The sequence below is a fragment of the Caretta caretta genome, chromosome 9 (assembly GCF_965140235.1).
Source record: "Caretta caretta isolate rCarCar2 chromosome 9, rCarCar1.hap1, whole genome shotgun sequence".
Classification (NCBI taxonomy): Eukaryota; Metazoa; Chordata; order Testudines; family Cheloniidae; genus Caretta; species Caretta caretta.
The window spans coordinates 29,947,149-29,970,741 of NC_134214.1; the positions used below are offsets into that span (position 1 = coordinate 29,947,149).

General features: G+C 38.5%; 1 long non-coding RNA gene across 1 annotated transcript in view; it reads left to right on the forward strand.

Moving 5' to 3' along the window:
• LOC125642923 (uncharacterized) overlaps positions 1–17,761 on the forward strand; it is a 214,721-nt gene extending 196,960 nt beyond the window's left edge. Inside the window, exons 3-4 of the long non-coding RNA XR_007358529.2 lie at positions 8,408–8,498; positions 16,688–17,761. This is a non-coding gene — a long non-coding RNA (uncharacterized LOC125642923). The remainder of the gene's footprint in view (positions 1–8,407; positions 8,499–16,687) is intronic.
• The last annotated feature ends 5,832 nt before the right edge of the window (positions 17,762–23,593 follow it).

Sequence of the window (23,593 nt, forward strand, 5' to 3'; positions counted from 1 at the left end):
TGTCCCCTTTACAATTTGGTATATCTCAGTGAGGTTCCCTTTCATAGGCCAAATCCTGCCCTCAGATGTGCATGCCATTTTTCCATTAATTTCAATGAGTCACCTACATCTGAGGCCAATATTTGGCCTTTAATCTTATCATTTTAAAGAATATAGACTCATAGTAGTTTATCTGTCCCTCTTTAATAACTAAGATTCTCACTCTGTATTGTTTTGGGTACCTTTCCCGGTGTATTCTGTATTACAGGCTGGACAGAGTATTCTACAATGCTGGGATAATTCCATCAAACTCATATTTCCCTTCATGTATTTTCCCTTTTTATTGCCACTGCACCAAAGACTTGAGAGTTTTCTCTTCTATTAAATCACACTTATTCAATAATTCAGAAATATGAAAGCTATTACCCCTTCATGTGTCTTTCTTGTTAGCCTCAGTATCTTAAGTTTCTCGACACTAAATGTGATAGGCCACTCTTATGACTATGCATTTACTAGTGTATTCCCTATCTCTGTAATAATGGAGATGGGTGTTTTCCCTAGGTTTCATAACATCAGAAAATGTCATTGCTACAGAGAGCTAGAATAAAACAGCTTTGGGGATCATAATATTTAATTTTTTAAAGTAAAAGTTTATTTAATATGGTCAAAATTCATTTTGGGGTGGGAAGGTTGTTTTCTGCTAGAATGCAGCAGATAACTATTACTAAGCCCTGTTCTACACTAGGGGGGCGGATCGATCTAAGTTATGCAACTTCAGCTATGTGAATAACGTAGCCAAAGTCGACGTACGTAGATCGACTTACCGTGGTGTCTTCACCACGGTGAGTTGACTACTGCCACTCCCCCATTGACTCTGCCTGCGCCTCTCATGGCGCTGGAGTACATGAGTCAACGAGAGAGTGCTCAGGGGTCGATTTATCTAGACTAGACACGATAAATCGACCCCCGCTGGATCGATCGCTGCCCGCTGATCCGGCGGGTAGTTAAGACATACCCTTAGTTGTGAATCTACTTATGTCCCATTCTTAATAGTGGCAATGGAAACAGAAGTTCCAATGGGTCATCACCCAGGAGAAAGAACAATAGGGAAAAAACCCAAACAAACAAGCAGAATTGCAAGCAGAAGACCCAATTTCCAGCTGCAGATGGTTCTAGTGAATGAAACCACTGTAAATAACTGTAGCCTCTGCATTTTCAAAGCTCCACAACCCTTGTATGAGTGAAAAATTCCCTGGCGGAAAACAGCATTCCTAGCTTAGGGCTCTGACCTCTAAGACTGAAGAAGGAGGTGTGGCCAGTGTAGCAAAAGGCTGTCCATGTGGCTCCCTATGAGGAATATATCCATCCCAGGAACTGTCTGGCGTCTACCATTTCCTTGGCCTTAAGCAGGCCTTGTACCAGATTTATTCATGCTCTGCCATAGGAGTAGTGATTTGTCATTAAATTGTCTACGGCATGCTTCACGTAAATAGAGGTTCTGTACCAGTGTCAGATTTGCCTTGTCTTCTTTCTGTATCCCCAACTCCCACTCCACCCTCCTCAACATCCCTTTTGTGTCCTGTGCGTCTATGATTAGCTGGGTTCTGGCAGTATTCCTTCGCACTAGGGCAGAGTTTTCTGCACCATGTAGGTGCTGCCAGAGTACCTGTAGAGCGGTGGTTTTCAAAATTTTTAGGCTGCATATCTCTTTCCAAATTATGTAGTCTACCATGTACCCCCATCTGAGGTAGGGTCATAATATACCTATAAAAACAGAAAATAAAGGTCTGTAAGGGATAAGTCCATCATTACAGGATTTTTCTCGCATACCCCCTGATGAGAGCATGTGCACCTCAGTTTGAAAACCACTAATGTAGAGTATCTGAGTAGAGTTCAGGGGGCATACACCTATGCTCCACACCCCTTAAGAACTTGCAAATTCAATCAAGAGGGAGAGGAGGAATATGGTAGGTGTTAAGAAAGAAAACAGAGAGAGGTGCACGCTTCCAAAAAAAAAAGGGGGGGGTAAAACTGCTCATAACGATGAATGAGAAAAGAGGAATTGCTGGTGGTGGATGAATAATTCTGGAATACCATTCAGTATATTGATTCCAATAACTCCCACAATTATTAGAATATAGCTAAAGCGGAGCTCCAGAACTGAACCTCTGACATCTATAGCTACAGAATCTTGCTGGTGGTCTGGATCAGCTGTGAGTATGATCACAGGTAAAACTTTCACCCTATTACACAGTCTGTTGCAATCAGACAGACCAGGAACAACAATATATCCAAAGACTATACAGTACTTCAGTCACTTTTGCTTCAAAGCAGCTGATGATCTCTGAGATATTCCAGCTTAATAAGAGACCAAGCAGAGGTAGAAATGGTTTAACAGTCTGTGGCTTGCTGAGAATCATGAATTCAAAGGTGTGTTAAATGATATTCTTCACAAAAAGTTGGTTTGTGGGGCAACCCTGGGGCTACCTACCATACTCCAGCAATACACCTGTGCCTATTATCTGAGTCGGAAGAAATTAAGTTTACAGGGGAGTTGCTGCAATAGACTCTCAAGCACTGAGTGCATCCACAAAAGTGTGCTAGAAAACTGGACATCTCTAGCAAAGTATCAGGTTCTCAGCAATGTTTCAGAGGTGACAAGACAATATGCCAGCAAAATGTTAAAAAGGTATTGAACTTGCCTGTTGGCAGAGTAGCATGGGTGTAAGGAAGATTGGTGCTGGTAAACAGGAAATCAGAACAATGAATTATCGCTAAGCCATGATGACTGATAGAGCAGGTCAGAAAAGATTTGCTAGAACCATACTCTATTTGAATATGCAGTTCTGTCAAAATTGAAACATTTTGCAAAGTTGGGTTGATTTCACAAGAATTTTTTTTAGAAGAAAACTAGAAAAAAAAGAGTTGAAATGCCCTGTTTCTGCATTTTCAGAATGAAATGTTTTGATTTTTCATGACTTGATCTTTTATTTTGTATTATATATTATAATACACATTTTTAAAATGTCAAAATCAAAACAAAACTTTTTGATTAAATTTCAAAATTTGGGTTTTTTCTGTTTCAATTAAAAATGAAGCCAAAATTTGAAATTTTGAAATCCTATGTGAAATGGAATTTCTAGCCACCACACAGCTCTAATTATAAGGAAAATAACTTGTATTCTGTGAAGCTGAACCAGAAAAGAAGAAAAAAAGATATGGTGTTGCAAAGTACTGAGTGCTTCTAACTGGCATTGATGTCCCAGGAGCCACTAAGTATCTTGCAGGACCTAGCAAAGAGAATACCTCATATGACAAAATGATCATGCACACTTTTACCATGGTGGTTTGCAGTGTTTTGTAGTTGTCTTAACCCCAGGATATTAGAGAGACAAGGTGAGATAATATCTCTTTTTGGACCAACTTCTGTTGGTGAAAGAAACAAGCTTTTGAGCTGAGCTTCTCACTATTTCAGGGCTTCACAACCATGCAAGAATCAGACCTGGCCTGACATTGAACCATAAAACTTATCTCAAGAGCCAAACCTTGACAATCCTTGCCTTTAAACCAGGACAAAAGGCCAAGAATGCTAATCCAGAGACCAGCAACCGGGTAGGAGAATGAGAAGATTTTTTTGGTTGGCAAACACCATAGTTTGAACTCCCTCCTCCAGCTGTGCTAAATTATCTAATCTCCAGAAAGCAGCCTCCCATTTTAATCAGCCATTTGGAGGGCTGGTCCAGTGTGTGTAAAAAATTGTTGGCACTGCCAGGCATTCAGAATGTCACTCAGATGAGTAAGGCAACAAATCACTCTGCTGCGGCAGGAGCCATCTCCCAGGGATTGCGATTTTAATGAGTAATAGCTGTGGTCTAGAGTTCTAAGTGACCTGAACTACACTGTGTATCTTCCTAATGATGGATCCCACAGCTTAACAGTTATACAGACAAGGTTACAGCACATTTTCAATTGTCTAGCCTTCTTTGAGGTTCTGAGGAAAAGGTAATCCCTAAAATAGAAATTGATGAACGGTAATGTAAATAATAATGTTTTAGCCAAGTGTTATACATGGGGAAAAATCACCACAGCAATTTTGATTATTGTTATACAGGAAGCTTATTGTTTAGTTTCTGTGCCTCACTTACATCTTCGCTGCCTGACTTTTGTTAGAAAAGGTCAGATTTTGAGTAACTGTGTGATGGTATAATTAAACCTAATTAACGAGTAATTCAAGGAAGAAGGCTGCATTATCATATGAAATGATTTTTGTGACGATAAACTATCAAAGAAAGTTAGTGAAATGTGTGCATATTAGGTAGTTAGAATACCTCCCAAATGAAAACCTGTATGCTTAAGTTTTCTCATTTGTGGATATATGTCTTTTGTATCTGGACTTCATTTTTATATTTTCAGAGCTCCTTAATTTACTCTTTCAAAGTGAAACAAAAAACCCCAACATATTAAGGAATTCAAGTGAAGAGTAAATAATTTAAATTGTTTAAAGAGACTTAGAATGTACTGTAGAGAACAATCATAAATCTCCAGTGGAAGAAGAAGAAAAAAAATCTAGTAGCCTTATTTATATATTTTTTTAAAAAAAGTCAACATTATCAAAACTTTTCATTTTTCACAAAAATGTTGTACCTTTAAATTATTTTTAATTGTACCAAAATATGAATAAAGTGGTTATAGAAATTTTTCATTTACCAAAAACTGTTTTTTGTAAATGAAAATAAAAAGTTACATTTTCCATAAGGTCAATTCGGGGAGTAGTGGAGAGGTAATTGAATAATATATTGCCTAAAATGAAATATGCGTCTATTTCCAACACTTTGAAATTTCAAAATTAGTTATAAAAATAGATTCATTTTTTTTCTTCACACAGTATTTCTCACTTTGCCTCCTAATATTAAAGGAGGTACTCTCTTCTTTCTCACTGCTCATCTCTAAGGATCAGGTGACAATCTTATATGTCAGAATGAATGCACTTCTCCTTTCGGGAGTAAAAGAGTGTGCCATGTCTTTAAATCAGGGATCTGAATAAGGTAGCAAGTGTATGCCTCTCATGTGCCTTCATTTACTTTATAATAGGGTCTCCTTTCAGTGTTGTTAATAAACAGCAAGATCATCAGTCACTTCAAAGTGCTTTCATATTCCATAAATTGCTTTTTCTGCAGCAAGCAAATGGAGGGACGAGTTGATAGAAACCAGTAACACCATAACTCATCTTCTATGGGATCTCCACAAGAGGTCTTAGAGTAGCACATGGACTTTCTATACAGGTAATAGTTGGAGGGTATAGATGGGACTCCTTTCTCCCATCAACCTTCTGCAGTACTGAAAAGTCATTAATGGATCAGCTTTGTATAAAGAATATTGCAAATACACAAAAGGTGGAATTTCACCTGGTAGATGCTTTTTCATCTGGTGCAGGGAAAGATTATTTTGCATCTATAGTTCTTGCAAGGTGTGATAGAATTTACAGGAGTGGCTGAAAGTATTTGCATCATGGTCAGAAGTATTTGACATTCTTGTGTTTGCCTCAAACACTGAGCGGAACTAAATTAAGGCTAGACTATAGAAAGGTATAGATTTCTTCATCCTTGATGGCACATATCACATTTGCTATCATCAACCCCAATCCTGCAAAAAGCTACACATACGGTTAGCTTAGTGCGCTGTGAATTCTTTCATTGAGGTCAATGAGACTATTTGCAGTGTGTAAAATTGAGCACATGCTCAAGTCTTTGCAGGGTCAGGGTTATTATGAGGGGGGATAAACTCACTGGAAGGAAACTAAACAGGAAACCACTCTTTGATCTTAGGCAAAATTTCTAGTATATCACTGAAAAAATTATGATTTCTTTTTAAAGATTTCACTTGATGACGAATTCTGGTTTAATGAACAGGAATCTGGCTGCCTCTTGCTAAATATAAAGATTATTGACTTCAGGTAATTTCTCACAAAAATACTTTTTTCCCCCCTAAAAATATTTTTTGTTTTCTCAAATCCATGAAATGGTAGATTTTCATGAAAGTTCTGAAAATATTTTTCTGTGGCTTGTCATGTCATTTTGACAAGGAGCAATGTCCAGCCCTGCTTGTATATTCCCCTCTGTTCCCACCTCTTCCCCGCTGCACTAGTGGTGGTCTTGCTGCATGTTGCACAGATGTTTCTTCCACTCAACTACATGGTTGTTTTTCAAGTGGCTTCTCAGAGCAAATGTTTCCATGTGTGTACGTTCCTTCTTTCTGCTGACATCTTTTCTTTCTATACAAACAATCTGCTGCTTTCAGATCTAGAAAGAGAATGCCCCATTCCACAGATGCTGGTTTTCCTTTTAGGTTCCTTGGCACTGGTACACATGGTCAGCAGGCAATCCCTCCCTTCTGTCTGTTCCTCATAACTAACAGTGTTGATGTTTTGCTCTTTCAGTCATATTTCCCCCTGTTACCCTTACTCAGACTGCATTTTTTCCCTCTTTCCTGTAACTTTCAACTCTTTGTATTAGTGGCCCAGATGGGGTGTCTTCATTTTTTGCTGCAGCTTGGAAGGAAATGTTTTTTTTACCCAAGTCACCACAAACTATTGGCCTGTCATGAGTTTCCTTTCTTCGATGACTGACAGCACCTTGCTATTTTTTGTTTGTTTTTCAGCTAGGTTTTTTTGGGGGGTTGACACGGACTCGTGCAATTAAATTCACTTTCTTCAGCACTACTACTGCTCTTTTGCTTTTTGTGTGTTGTGCCGCTCCGTGTGGTGAATTCCTGGATGACTCAGAAGAGATGAGTAAAGGTCAGACCCTAGTGATGAATGAGATGATCTCCTTTTTAGTTCGTGTCTATGGTAACAGCTATAGATAAGATTGCCTAAACATTTCCAGTCTAAAGAGTCCTTTTCTTTTGCTTATAACTTTGTCAAACCTTTCATTTTAGAACTGAAATATTGCACATAGTCACTGACCATGGGTAAATTATTCTGAAAATTTGGCTCAATTTGGTTCAACAACTTTTGAATGTGAAGGCAGTGAAGAAAAATAAACTTTGCCACCACGACACATTTTTGCAACCTTTTATGAACAGCTCTAGTGAGTCATTCATCATACACCATCTAACATGGACATGAGGACCAGATTGTCCCTGGTTCTTTCCCATCTCCTCCAGATACCTCCCAGATACCTAAAGAACAGCCAGGGACAATTCATCAATGACTATGTTGGATGGTGAGTGAGGAAAGGATATGTACAGAATGACCTGGGATTCTATGGCATCTGCCTTAATTTGGGCCACATTTACTTGAAATCGCCACAGTGTAAATTTGGAGTAAATCCATTGAATATGCCACTGAATGAGCCACTTGTCCTGCAGAAAAAATATTATGTGATCATATAATTAAAGAATGCATTGTAACACATATGCACAAGAGTTAAAGTAAGGGCCAGCAAACACTCCAGCTTATCACAGTGCTACCAAAGTATTTGGGGGCAATTACTGGAGAATACTATAGTATTTTATTTTAGAAAGAGCAATGAAAGGATATATAAAGATTAGTATAATTTTCTTTCCTTTATTTTGATAAAGATGTAAGTACTTTGGAAAGAAATAGATACGTTATTTAAACTGCTGTGTTTTGAAGTAAATTTGGGTTTAAATCGAGAAGTATTTACAGTACCTGACAGTTTCACTTTATAAATGTGGGATGGCACTCATTGTTCTGCAGGTTTACGTATCTCAACAGAGCTGCATGAACACTTCCAAATACATTCACAAATTCACTTTTCCAACCAAATTTATTCACTTTCCAGGATTATTTGGTGAATTTTCACACTAAAGTGTTCTGTGGATCTCTTCATAGCTCTTTGTCGGCTTGAGGAATAGAAATAATATATCTGATTTACGTAAACAATCACAGTGCAAAGAGTGAATTATAGCTAAAAAATATGAATTAACATTTCCATTCCTCACTCCCAGACATAAGAACTAAATCAAGACCAAATGAACCTAGCATCAAGACCACATTTTATGACTTGATCGTATTAATGCAGGCCTTCCACAGATTCATGCTGTAGTGCTATTTGGGATTCATGTATGTCTTCTCATATTCCTCAGGAGCCATGATCATTGTGACTATAAACAACAATCACGAACACACTGGGAATGCTAGAAAAGTGAAAGAATCATAGCTTCATTATGTCTTCCTTTGGTGATAGGATCACAGAAGAAAACATAACACAGAACATGTCAATATTTGACATAGAAAAATCAGAATTATTAATTATATGGAAAAACATAGGGTATTCTAGATTTTTCTAAGAGTAAAGGAATTATATAGCTATGGTGCCTGGAAAAACCTCTCCTTAAATGTGCAATATTTGTGCTTTATATGTTGTGCTAGTAATATGTTTGAAGAAAAATTATTATTTCACAGACTTCCTGTCCCTCAGAGATTACTTTTGTCAGCAGTGGGCCAAGTCCTTGACCAGAGAGGAGGATCATGGGTACAGAAAGGATCATTGGTGGTATGGACTTCTTTCAGTGCCATTTGTAATACATGCATTGTAATATATAAACTACATTACATAGGCCTGTGTAACCTTCTAACATAGGGCAGGTTCTCAAAAGATCAGCACCCCAAATTTGGGTCTGAAACGTAGCCATTTCTATTCTAAACCTACTTATATATGGGAATAAACAGTACATACACACACATATTTACTAACATCATCATTATTATTATCTTAATGATTATGGTAGCACCTACGAGACCCAGCCAAGGCTCTGGGTCCCATTGTGCTGTACAGAAAAATAACAAAGAAGACAGCCTTTGCCCTAGAGAGCTTGTAGTTTAGGGGTGAAGTTAATAGCAAAACTTCCATTGACTTCCATGGGGCAAGGATATTACGCTAGGTGTTAGACACGACATGACAGGTATATAAAAAACACAAATAGGGTGGGCTGGGAGATGAGATAATAAAATGAACAAAGTTTTAGCAGAATAAGCAGTGAAGCAAAAGTGGCAGCTTGTTACTTGCCTAACCAAGTATATTTACATCATTATATAAAATATGCAGATGTGCACATTTAGTGCACATAGACAAACATTTTTAGTTATAAGGAATGTGAATCCTTTCATTTCATTTTGTAGCATTATAGAACAATGAAAGTGAATACAGCCATTGAGGAAGAAATTCATTGGCAGTGTTCAAATGCCAGCACTCATCATCATAACCCACCCAGAAAAGAGATTTTACTCTTTTTTACAGAGGAATTGTTTTTATAGCAAATGCATATTTTTATACTAGAATCTTCCAAATCAAAAATGATGTTGTGAAACATATGCACATTTGTATTTTTATGGGTAATATAGTTTTCCTAATAACCTTTTCAAGGCAAAGATTCTGCCTGATTTACAGAAATGGAGTCCCTGTAAATTTGATTAGGCATCTAAGCACATCAGTCTATCTAGCAGCCATGTACCTGATTATGCATAGGTATGTTATATGAAGGCAGTTTAGCTTGGATCATATCATGGCTCTAACCAAAGTGGATTTAGAGATAATGAGCTTGCATCTTAGAATACTTAGGATTTCAGCATGCTCTCTAAACTGATGATGCAGCAGCTGCATAATGCAACAATGTAATTTATTCATGTAATATGTACAGTATTGCTGTAATAAAAAGCTCATTGGTGGTTCCTCTAATTCTTTATCTGAACACGCTGTTATTGGTAGCTGTGTAAGTTAATATTTCAACATTTCAATTTCTGGCTATTTGGAAGTCCAAGCTATAATATTTTAAAAGATAAACATTTTATACAGTGTGAGCTGTACTTTGAATCTGCCTGTATTGAGCTTAGTTCTTTAGCTTGTGAACAATACATTTTGTGCCAATTTCACAAAACCTGGAAATTATAAAAAGAGAAATGACAAATAAGACTGGATAGATTCTGGACTTTGCACAAAATATATAGTATTTTAAGTGTGGTATATGAATCATTTTTCTTTTTCCTTTTTCTAAAAAGGAAGTTTAGACAAAATATTTCAGAAAGATGTACTTGGTTTACATGAGAATAATGAGGACTACACCGAACTGTGTGCTGGCTTGCATTAAATAGCTTTTTTTTGCTTACAAATATAGCAATGTTTATATTAAAGGTAGATTTTCTCTGAAGTAAATTTTAATAGGCATATATTAACTTTCAACAGGAGTCTACATGTAAAGACAGTGATGAAGAGCATGACAACAGAATGCTTGAAAATTAATCTGCCAGTTTGACCCAGTAACCGACATGCATACTAAAACACTGATGTGAATTGAAAATAAAATAACCACGCTTGACAGATATAATAGTTTAAGTGATTTCAAATTAACCACATCCCACTGACCACAAGTGAAGAATGTGTTCATTCTCCCGCAATGAAACATGCTCTAGGGACTCATTATATAGAGTAGAGTAAGTAAAACCAGAGTGGAGTAATTGATGCTGAGGAGGAAGAATGACAGCTATTTAATGATTCTCAAACTTATACATAAAGATACCACAAGCACTTAATATATTATTTCTCTCTCTCCAATCTAGAAATATTATAGGCTTAAATCTATATTGCGTAGTAATTGCAACACTTGATATAGCTGTTAGGAATAATGAATCATGGCAAAGATGCATCAGCCAGTACATGGAAAGAGTGAATAACAAACAACCCTGTACCATTATGTGTATATGTATGATGTGACTTATTTTGCAGTGGTGCGATGAAGCAAGGGTATGATATCTACTTAATCTATCTGTCATCATAACTGGTTTATAAATATTAAAGGATTCCCTAAACAGTTTTTGAATAATCTAAAAAATAATAAACACTTGATTTTATTTTACATTAGTTGGGTTATTTTTTTCACATACACTAAAAACTTTTTTACAGGGAAGTTACAAAAGCAAAAGAAAGAGATTAATAGATACATAATGATGAACAGGTACAGCTAGTCCTCTGGGGCCAGCAGGACTAAGTCCCACCAATAACGTCATTAGTATATTATGTGGCTGATGTATCGCAAGATTCGTGATACCACTGAAGCTGCCTGGTGCTGCTGCAGCCACTAGAGGCTGAAGAACACCTGGATGCCAGTGGGTACCATCTAGTCCTGCAACATATAGACCTCACACAGCAAAGGAAGGAGACACAGAGCAGAAAATATAGGCTTCTGTGAGGCTTTTTCAGTTCAGTCCCAGAGTCAGAGTATAGGACTGACTTACAGGTACCTTGGAGCCTTTGCTTTTCCTTGTTACTCGTAGACCCATCAATTATATTTGCTGCCCCTCGCTACTGATTATGAGTTGCACAAAGGGTTTATAAATGATGGGATGTCATTTACTTCTTGGCATCAATGGTAAGACTGCCAGGAAGGGATGTTGGTTAGCCCATATTGTGATGATGGTTTCATAAAGTAGATATGTCTCCACTAAACTGAAACCACCAACAATATTTGTAATTGGTGGCTGAAAGCCACCAGTTAACAATGATTATTGGCCATTACTAAGGAAATAAGTTTGACACCAAAAATGCTGCATAAAATAAAGGAGGAGTCATGGAAATTTTCATTAAAATCAATGGGTGAAATCCTGGTCCCATGAGAGTTTTGCCATCAATTTCACTGGGGCCAGGATTTCACTCACTGAATTTTCACCAATGCTTTTAACCTCAAATTTTTTTGTCATCTACCCCCTCAGTATGATGTATTATGGACAGTTTACAGCCTTCAAAAAGGAAGGTTCACAGTGAACTTCCAGACTATGGGTAAGCCTTGGCTTTCCATTGCCTGGGCATGGCATGACATCCTCCTGTTGCCAAATTATTCATCTCATCCAAAGACAGCACGTCCATAATTGTATCTCCACCCAACACAACGCTTAGCATTCACTCAGTACTGGCTCACAGGGAAGAGTGCTTGTACCTTTGGCCTTGTCTGCGCTCGAAAGGGTTTGCTGGGGTAGCTATAATGGCAAGGCCTTCTACTGGAGATGCAGCATATACCTATTAAAATAACCAAGTCAAAGCCGGAGATAGACCAGTTTTCCAAATGGAATAAGTTATACTAGTAAAAGGACTTTTTTTCTGATATAACTACATTGGCTTTTGCTGGTATAGCTATGCTGGTTAGGGATGTGATGTTTTTCACACACCTAACTGACATAACTATGCCAGCAAAACTTTTAAGCATGGACGAGGCCTCCATCACTAGCAACACATGCTGCAGTGTCTAGGTGTTGCTTGGAGGTCCCCAATCAAAGCACTAATAATGATCAACCTTCTTATCTTGAGATATTTGACAAAAATAACAGCACAAGGTAGGTATACACTAATCCAAGAGACTTCATTATTAATGCAGCTTTATGTGTGTCGCATCTAAACAAAATAATAGTTGTCTTTCTAGGAGTAGTTATCTTTTCCGTCCATCAGAGGGCACCGCACTGACTAAGGAAGGAGGTTTTTTTTAATATTTTATTTTTTTCTAAAATGTTTTCAGGAAGTTGCCACTTGAAAGCTTTTTTCCCTGTTTGAGTTGACAAGTCCAGAACCATGGGAGGTATTTATTTAAGCAGGCAGAAGATGTCCCTTGCTCCCCTGTACAGTTAAGTGCCACTCCTCCGCTGGTGCATAATGTAAGCCATCTTGCTCTTAGGGTATATCTACGCTGCAATTAAAAACCCGCCATTGGCCCATGCCTGCTGACTCAGGCTCATGGGGCATGGTCTAAGATGCTGTTTAATTGCAGTATGGACGTGCAGACTTGGGCTGGAGCCTGGGCTCTAGTACCCTGCAAGGGGGGGAGGTCCCAGATCTTGCGCTCTATCCTGAGTCTATGCCGCAGATAAACAGCTCCTTAGTCTGAGTCCCTTGAGCTTGAGTCAGCTGGCATGGGCCAGCAGTGGGTGTCTAATTGCAGTGTAGACATTGACCACACCGCACCGCATCTTTAAATGGGGGTGGGGTATTTGTCTGGCTAGCCGAATGGAGGGAATAATGCTTTATGGGCTGGGGAGAGAAGAAAGTGGCAAACTGCTGCAAAAAGGGGACAAGGGGTGACAATGACTCATCCCTTGGAATCCAGATGGACAGAAGGGTTTACAAGGGGTAGCCCGTGCGGTGAAGCCCCCTTTCTCATGGAGTAGGAAGGGATACAGTGACGATAAATGGATTGGTAAAGGACTTAAAAAGGAGATGTTGGTTAAAGGAACTGAATAGCGTGGGGTTGGGGACTCCTATGGTTGGTATGGCAGGGAGTCAATCCCCCTTTCTTATAGCCCATCTTAACTCTTCTATGAGGGGAGAGGGTGGATGGTAAGGGCCCAGCAATTGGTTGGCTGGGGGACCTGGATGGAAAAGAGGGGTGGCTGGTGCAAGCCCTGCAAGAGATTATTGAATGAACATGGGGTTACCTGCACGGTACACTTTTATGTGCTGGGCAGTCCCAGATACCGAACAATAAAGTTGCGGCCTGATTATAGCCATATGTAATATCTCCTGTCCTCCTTTCGGTATAGCTGGACAATCCCTCTGTAAACCTCACTACAAAGAGACAATACTTGCTTCCTTTTAGGAATCTAAATTAGCCCTTATGATTAGTGAGCCCTAGTGCCAGAAGCATATTTTAAGGGTCCTGAATTATACTCCTAGCAATTATTTAATCAAATATTTTTAAAAGTGCAGTGTAAGCTGGTGGGATGACTCAGCTGAAACAAAACAGCAACACTCAGTGGGGTTTACAATCATAACCCCAAACTAGACAATAGAAGCAAAAACAGCTCCCCCTGCCAGAATGTTCCCAGGCAACCTAATGTTCTGCTCCCTACAGGTATTTCCCCTCCGCTCCCAGCAGGCTTTTCCCAGAGCACCCAAGTAAGAGGAGGGAAAAGTAAAGCTGGAGTTAACCCCTTGTGTACTATGGTCTAGGCTGTGACCCTGCACCCTATCACATATAGTCTTTTCAGACAGTTTAACCCTCTGTATAAAACACCTTCTCTGAGCAATGGTTTTATAAATGAACATTTAAAAAATAACCTAGTCAAAGCAAGGAGATACACACATTCTTGAGCTATGGGCACATTCCAGAGTGGTGCTCAGCCTGCCTCAGGATCCAGTCCTATATCTGCAGGCAAAAATGAGATGAATTGAAGAAGACCCAGTAGGTGAAAATATGTTTTGGCATCTATGCAACACTGCAAATGAATCAGGATATTATAGCAGAATACTATAGCAGTACCATCTGTGCCACTGTCTGCAGGTAAAGCAAATGCAATTTTTAAATAAAATAAATAAATAAAACTCTTCAGTTTGTAAAGGACTGCGCTGTCTCCCTCTTCTCTCTTATTGTTTGCCTATTCCACCCAGTGCCGCACACCTTAAGGCCAAACATGAGTTGTGATAGGCTGTCATGCGGTTCGGATATTATAGATGAAATCCTTCCAGGAGCAGCATCTGGCTTGCTTTGTAAGCTCTGCAGTCATTTGTAGAGATGGGGTTACATGTGCCCTAGGCTTTGTCAGATGGCTAGGCTTCTTTTTCTCCAGGGTTCACTTTTTTTTATTCATCTTTGATTGTGAGGAATTCATGCTCTAAAATACATGCTTAACTTACCATTATTTTGTGGGTTTTTAATTTTTTTTTTTTATAAATAAGGCTGTTTGAAAGCTGGCCATTTATATGCTGGGTTTAAATGTATTTTTCTAGAGGGCCCATATTAGACTTCTTTACAAATGCAAAATAAACTCTTCTGTGTCTTTCTTTACAATACTCTACCTCTGTCCTAGAGTATTCCTGGACCATAGAGTCATGGGAATTAGTGATGGAAATGACCCAAAGCTACCTTCTCCCTCTAGCCCTACTAATGCAGGGTTGGTCCCAGTGCACCAGAGAGATTTTAATATATTCCAAACATTTTGTCCAGTCTAATTTTAAACAATTTAAGCAATGAGGCTTTTACCACTTTTCTTGGGAAATTCATAATTTAGTAATCCTCACTCTTAGACATTTTTTGGATAATCATAATTTTTTGATCTATCTCATTCTTTATCCTACTTATAATTAGTCCACTCTCACCACTTTCTTTCTGACTTTAAAATAAGGTAGTATTTGATTCACCCTCAGCTGGAGTAAATCTAAGTAGTAGCTCCATTTAGTTCAGTGGAGCTACATTGATTTACACCAGCTGAGAATCTGACCTATGTGTTTAGCTTCTTCAAATACTTGTATATGGTTAGCATATTTCCCTTTGCTGTCAGTTTGCCAGGTTGAACTTATTTAGTTCCTCCAAAGATTTACAATCCAAAGGCCACTCTTACTCACATTAAGTAGTACATTACTCAATGAGTAGTCTTACTGAATGGAATGGGATGGAGAAGGTACTATTCAGTGTGAATAAAGGAAACATAATCTAACCCACAGTGACAACATTTAGACAAAATATGAACCAAGGAGATGGGGAAGGAAATGTGAGGTAATTGTGGGTTGGGCAGGGGGGTATTTCTTCACACAAAGCACTGTCAACCTGTGGAACTCTTTTCCAGAGGATATTGTGAAGGCCAAGACGATAACAGAGTTCAGAAAAGAACTAGATATATTCATGGAGGACAGGTCCATCAATGGCTATTAGCCAGGATGGGCAGGGATGGTGTCCCTAGCCTCTGTTTGCCAGAAGCTGGGAATGGGTGACAGGGGATGGATCACTTGATAATTACCTGTTCTGTTCATTCCCTCTGAAGTAGCTGGCATTGGCCACTGTCAGAAGACAGGATACTGGGCTTGATGGACCTTTGGTCTGACCCAATATGGCTGTTTTTATTTTCCTTATGTTCTTATGGGGTAAGTGGAGAAGCAATTTGCAGGCAAGCAGATGAAGTAAGTGGTGTGAGATTGAGGATGGAAAAATCAGGATACATAGTGAAGTTGGTTAGGTGATACATAATGCAGCATGATAGGTGCTGAGTTATATTTTAAAGTATTTAAAATGTTTATAGGGAATAGAGAGGTTTTTGAGGAATTGTGTGGACAGTAAGGTGAATGAAGCTGCACAACTTACGGGTTAGAGTGAATGAATTGATATTCATGTCCAGAGAGTTGGTTATAATCTAGAGGTGGCCAAACACTGCAAAACAGGGTTCACAAATATTTGTTCAAATTGCTTGATGTCTCCATGTTTTTGCCCCTTTTTATTCACTGTTCCTAGACACTTGTTCTAACTGGGGTTGATGATGGTTGTTGTTTTTCTTTTTTCAAGGGTGTGTGAGGAATGGCTTTTATTCTTACGTGTACTAGAATTTGTGTGTGGTTGTTTTTTGCTGTTAACAATCACCATTCATTATTCTCTACCATTTTTCTGTCATCCAGTCAGATAGCAGGAGAAATATGATGAAACTTAGATCACACAGAGCAAATAATAAATAGTGACTAAATGAAGTGTACCATCTGAGAACAATCTATAACCTGAAATTTGGTCACATAAACTGTTCATAAGCAATAATGAGTTGTCAACAAATCTGTAAAAAACAAAGTTGGCTTGGGAACAATTTTTATACCAAGAAAAGAGCTAAGCTCATTGTATATAATACACTTATAATGAATAATTTAACCATCTTTATTGTGAACAAAGGGAATTAGCCTGTAAGGCATTGCATTGTATGACAGTTTTTTTCTGTGTGCTCTCCTCACAGGCCTCCCCACAAGACAAAGCCGGTTCAGAAGGCTGTGAGACACAGGAAGAGCTGTGGATTGATTTTAGTGTGTGATGTGAAATCAGCAAAATGTATCTTTGTGCCTGCTTTTGGTGCTTTGTCTGGCTACTATAAAAATGCTTCTGCTTTTGGGAGGCCCTGTCGAAGATCTTCACATTCTTTGTCTTTTCTGCTGTAGCAAATAATGACTATGCTAAGTTTTTCTGTATAGTTTTACTGTGATGTGGCTAATCACCCCATTGAGCAGCAAATGGATCTATGGGGCACAGTTTGTGAACAGCCTGTAGTCTGAAATATGTTTGCATGAAGAATTTGTCAATTTTAAATAACGAACTTATTGGTGAAAATCAAAGTCTTTGTTAATGATTTGCAAACAGAAATTGGGCCAGAGGCTTTGATTAAACTGTTCACTACAAATAGTTCACCCAGATGCAGTCCTCATCAATGTCAGTTGACTATTGCAACCCTTTTCTGTATGGCTTCCCCAAGCTCCAGCTCTAGAGATTTAAGCCTATGCACAGTGTTGCTACCTGTCATTTCACATGGATATCTGTGCACATATAAGTTAGGCCAATTTTATTCCTCCTGCAACTTCATTGACTTCTGTGTAGTTGTAACAAAGATTAAAAAACAGACCCTCATCTCCATCTTCAAATTCCCCTTGCATTCCAAAAATTCAGTTCTACTCTAGAACACCTCATCGACGCGGTGAGTCCTCCTCCTTCTCCTCTTTACTCTGCAATTGCACATGAGTTCACGGTGCAAAAGCCCTCTTTTATGTCACTCCTATAATCTGGAACGGCTTTTTTATATCTCTGTGCATCCACAATGCCCCATTCCATCCCAACTCGCCTTAAAGTACACCTTTTCTGTCCTACATATGCCTCTGAATTCCTGTCCTTCTATTGCCCTCATGAAATGGTTTAACTTATTCACCATACAACATCTTTAGACACTGCTCACACCAAATGGTCTCTTGTATTAGTTAACCATAACTGCTCTTTTAGGTCACACTCTGGTTAAAAGATAACAAAATAAAGTTGTGTTTACTGCCTCATTGGTCACTGTCCTTTTTTTCCTGCCTGCCAACCGTCTTTCAATTCTGTGTTGTAAACACTGTGTCACTGAATAAAAGGAACACGTGGAAAGGATGCGTGGTTTGCATCTCTTGGTTCTATGGCTTTCTCTGATATTGACTTTGAAAGAGAGCCGTGATTTTGTGCTCACTACCATATACAGTCACCTGCATTCCCACTGACTACCCCTCTACTACCCCTCCTCCCCTCCCAAAAAACCCTCAACAACTTTCTTTTAGTAGTTTTAGGTTTGATGTTTGAAAAAGCCACATGCAATTATGGTCTGGAGTTGCCCACACATTTACTACCACTTTGCATGCAAATGAGTTATTTGCACATAAAGATGGCTGTTTGTTAATTAAACTGGTTACGCAAGCATGGACATTGGAAGCATACATATTTTTGAAGTTAGGCCCTTTGTAACTAAAATAATAAGCAGATCCCATGAAATGATAACTGAATTTATTGAAGATGAGCAGGTGTGAAGGAGGACCATGGTGGAATAGGACTGGAAGGAGGAATGAGAGGGGGAAGAATCATTATTGTAGGATAGTGTCTATTTTCTTGAAAAAGTTCATTGGCAGAAAAGGACAAGCGGGGAGTGGGAAGAGGGATGAAAGAGAGAGTCAAAGATAGAGAAGAATTGATGATCGTTGATTTCATAGGAATAGATTAAATAGTACTACAGGCTCAGCAAGAAGAAACCTACACATTTCACAAAAAATTCTCTCTTATAAAGCACACAATGGAGAAGAGGTCTGGATTGGCATGTGGAGAGATCTGTCTGACCTATTCTCATAGGGGGGGAAAAGCTCAGAAAGAACAGAGGGCACTTCCTGCATATACAGCAGAATTTGATGCTAGCCTTAGAGGGAAAAGAATTGGACCTGTAGCTGGTCGGGGAATTTTTTGACTAATTGTTTTTTCATTGAATAATGCTAATTAGTCAAAACTGAAACTGTAAAACGGGGTTGGGTTCGATGAATTTCCTGAGTTGAAAAAATGTCAGGGAAAAAAGTTGTTAAATTGTTAAAATGTTTAATTTTGATATTTTCTAATCAAAATTCCAGCTTTCCAGTTCAAAATGACTGTAAGATAATTAGACTGAAAAAGGAATTAATAAAAAAAGGTCAAAATCAAAATGAAATTATAGAAACTAAATGTTTCAACTGACCTGAACTGACAAAAATCATATTTCTGGTTTGCAAGTATTTGAGATTTCAACTTTTTGTCTTGATCTGAGACAGAAAAAAAATTGTACTCTCAGAAATATTTGTGGGCTTGGAAAACCATTTCCCACCCAGACTTGCTGGGAGATTATTCCCATATCTGAGAGACTGTCTTGTGGCAAGATCCATGCTATATGGGTACATAAGGTTGTATTTTTAAAAGACAAAATATGAGTGTTTTTTCCTCTACTGTATATAAATGGTGGGTCAAGTCTTGCTCTTACTTGTCATGGTGCACTTCATATTCATTTCAAGTAAGTGGTGCCAGGTGGTTAATGTATCAGTAGCAGGAGAAAAGGGTGGGAGCATGCCACTGTTTAAACATTCGTCTTTTATCTTTCATTGGACTAAGTGGAATATAAGTAGATGCCTTTGACTTCCAGAGAAGTCTCTTCTTCAACCCACTCAAATCCCATTTCTTGTGGAAAGGGATTGTGGCTGAACTAATTTTTTTCATTTTGTATGAAGAAAATAATCAGGAAAGTAAAACATAATGATTTCACACCGTGACTATAATGCAAACACATACTTAACTATCACTGTCTCCGCTCTATACAAGGACCAAAAACATCTGTGTTGTGTACTGAAAGATTACACGCTGCATTACAATTAGAAATGTGCTGAAGTCTTGGATTGGGTGTTTATTTATGGTCCATGAAAAGTAAGATTCTATGTGCTTCTTATGTACATCTAAATAGCCAAAGGTAGAGAACTCAACATTTCAGAACCCAGCAGTCACTGTGAGAATGACTTCATTATTCTCTGAAGGGGGCTTTTTGTCAACAGAGTCTGGTTGCTGATAAACAAAAGCTAACATTACTGAAACCTGGAAACAAGAACTTAAGCAGGTCAAACTTGATTTGAGAGAATGCCCACACAGCAAAAAAGGCAAGATGCTTTGGGAATGCAAGCCACCCAGGATTCACAATAGACGCCCTCACTGGAATTGTGCACAAATGTTCTCCCTTGCAGCACCAAAATACGTTGTTCATGGTTCACTAAAAAACAAACAAATAAAAACCACTGACAATCCAACCACCCCACCCCACCCAACACTAGCCATATTTGGTTGTTGTTTCAAATATCCTAGAAAAACAAAAGCAACTTCATAGGCACCAAAATGTCATAATGCTGCAATACACTTTTGCAGAGATGCATGGTGCTGCTCACTAATGGTTGGGAATTTTTGTAGTGCACAGAGCCTCACCATATTTTTGTCTAACACTCTGCCTGCCGGCAAAAGCACAGTTTCATATGGGATCTAATTTTATAATATCTATTTTCTCTTGCTAACATTTATGAGCCAAACTGGTAGTTTGAAAGACCTCTAATCCCTATGTTTTATAACCTTCCCATTGCTGGGTATGTTTTCTCCAAATTCTCCCCATGAAAATATTTGGTATGGGTTTATCTGGGGGCTGGAGGTACCACCAATAGGCAAAGCTTTTTTCAGAAACCTACTCTGGCTCAGAGTTTAAAAGCAAGGGAGTGCAAAGGTGGGTTGGTTCATAGAAAAGGAAATAGAAAAACAATTTTCTAGGGCTAATTCCTCAGCTGGAGCTAAGACAATTTATTGAGCATTTAGCCTTTTAATTATTACTTTGTTATTGACTCATACAAGAAAACATATTTTACTGATGAATTGTTGAGGTAAATATTATTTAATATATCATATATTGTATCTTTACTTTAACACAAAGAATTTGATCAGCTCACATTTTCCCTGGCTATCAAGTATTTTACCTATTTGCTTGAGTGTCTTGTCCTTTGTCAGAACTTGTGGGTTGGTTTTCCAAGTGGATTCAGATTTCTTCCAGAGTGATCTACAGATTTCTGGTAATACCTCAATTAAACACGCGTCATTGGCACTGATTTTCCACATGATTATCCCAAATAGCCATGGAAAGGCACAGAGCTGTCAATCAGTGCACAATGGATACATGTCTGTACAACAGTGTTTGTTCAAGAGTGGAAGACAGCTCTGGCATTTCTTTGCTTTTAGAGTGCTTTGCAAGATATGTAATCATCACTTTATTAGATTCATTTTTCAGTGAGCATGTTGAGAGTAGTTCAGGGCAGTAGCAGAAGATACAGAAAAATATACCGAACCAGACCATGATCATTCTTCACAGTCTTATATGGATGTCAGTGATTATTTTTGGTGGAATGATAACTGCAATGAGGAATTTTCATTCAGAAGCTAAGTGACTTCAACTTTTTTCTTTCCTATATAAGTGCAATGGGAGTGGCACTTTGGGGTAATAATGGGGCAGAGAATCCTAAATCCTGTGAACCTGATTCTGACCTGTGCCCCTCAAGAAGTGCAGTCAGGCAGTGGATAAGGGCAGTGAGGGGTAGGTGAAAGTGCCTTTATGCCTTCTTTGCTCTTCTGGGATCCTGGCTGCCAGGGGGAAGCTCAGCCTTGAGAGAAATCTAGAGTAGACCATGGGGCTGTTCTAAGCGTATGTCTATACTTCAAACTGGCGATGCAATTCCTAGTTCAAGGAAACATACCTGTGCTAGCTCGATCTAGCTAGAGCACCAAAAGTAGACTGTAGTGGATACTCCCCCAACTTGAAAGGTAGCTGTACCCTAAGTTACATGTGGTCTGTAATGGTCCCAAGGGACATTCTGACAGCCAAAAATTCACTCCACCAACTATAAACCTCAGACTGTCAGTGGAGCATGGGGAGGTGAAATTCACACACAAGTCAACCAAGGGACTAAATAACATCTAATTTATTGAATGCAAGTTATTTCTGTTTTGTAAAACAAGAAAATGTATAAGCTGCAAATATCATCCTCATAATAGGTTTCATGAATCTTGAAACTCCCTTCAAGTGCTGCAAAGAATTGGGCCACTTTGGGACCTCCGGAGCATTTTCATGGAACTTGTACAACTAAACGCTGAGCTTTTATTTTGGCTCCACATAGGCACAGCCATGCTACACAGCCAGTTGCAGAATTAGAGTCCTGATTATCAAGCACATGTCAGTAATAGAATTTATGCAACAAAACCAATTGGCCCTAGTGTAAATCAGCATTTTACACCAGCTTAGAATTTGGCAAAAAAACCCATTGGCCCTAGTGTAAATCAGCATTTTACACCAGCTTAGAATTTGGCAAAAAAACCCATTGGCCCTAGTGTAAATCAGCATTTTACACCAGCTTAGAATTTGGCTCATTTTGTTCTGTAGTAATAATATGGCACTTGGCTCATTGTGGTTCACATTTTTCCCCACACTTGCATGTTTAAGATATATATTTTTTTAGTTCAGAAGATGAGGAAAATGGCATGTTTGTGTAGAAGCTGAATGCAGTTACATATGCAGATAGTCCAAGAATTTAGAGCCCAGATATGGAAAGTCTTCTTTACTGTTCATAAAAAAGTTTAAAACAAACATCCTCAAAAGAGAAAACAGAAGGGGGGTTGCTGTTCTTGATCCTGTGTTGCATTGGATATGCATGTTGTTGCAGCTGCTTCTGTTCAAGAGAAAGTTATAGCTCTGTAACTTTTGGTACTGGTGATGCACTGGAATGAAATAGTCAAGTGTCAGATTCTGATTATTTATGCGCTACAAAACCTAATTATAATGCACAAGAAATAGAAAAGATTTTGGAGACAGCAAAAGGCACAGGATTTGGTTAAGATCAGTCACAACTCATCAAATCCTGGGTTAAATCCTGGAGTCACTTACTCAATTATTACCCAGGCAAAACTCTCATTGGCCCATTGAATTCAGGATTTGTCCAAGGGAAAAAGAGTAAAACCTCAATAAAGCTTCAGGATTTGGCCCACTGCCAATTTCAGGGGTTTGTTGTTTGCTTTTTTTGTTTGTTTGTTTGTTTGGGTTTTTTTGCAAGGGGCCTTAGAGTGGAAATGGTACTAAGGAGCACAAACTGTAGAATAAGATCTTGACACTTATGTCAGGATACTGAAACAGGGGTATAAAATGGGAATATATAACTATAATTATCAGGTTGTAAAGCAGGAGTCAAACTGTACAAAAACAATGATCAAAGAAATGTATTGTTTTCTATTTTAGTGCAACTCAAGGCCCGAGTGTCTACATCCATGAACATTCATCCTTTGGATTCTCCGCTGAGACTCCCAATAAGTATACCAAGTATCCTGTTTTTTAAGATGTTGATACATGTCCACTGGGAACTTGACTAAAGCCATGATATAGGAGGGTGCTGAGGAATAGAAGGACCAAGACTCATCTTACAACATAATGAATTGTGTAGGTTAGAGGTATTTGAACCTCTGGCTATGGAAAGCATGAGAACCTACCTTAGGATGCCAACAGTACAGGAATGCAACAAATTTTAATTGTTGTCATCAAAATACTCTTACTGTGAACTTGATCGCAACTGGCCTTTTTGGTCTTGAAAGAGTCTTACTAAATATATATGAACTTTTCAAGTCTCATTTTTCTTTAGTTGAACTGAATTTTAGTGAAATTGTATGTATTAGATTTGTAAAAAAGAAATGTATATTGTTTCCTGTGGTCAGCCACGAATGCTGGGCATAAAGAAAAACAGCAAGCAATACTTTCTTTGAAGTCTAATAAATAGAA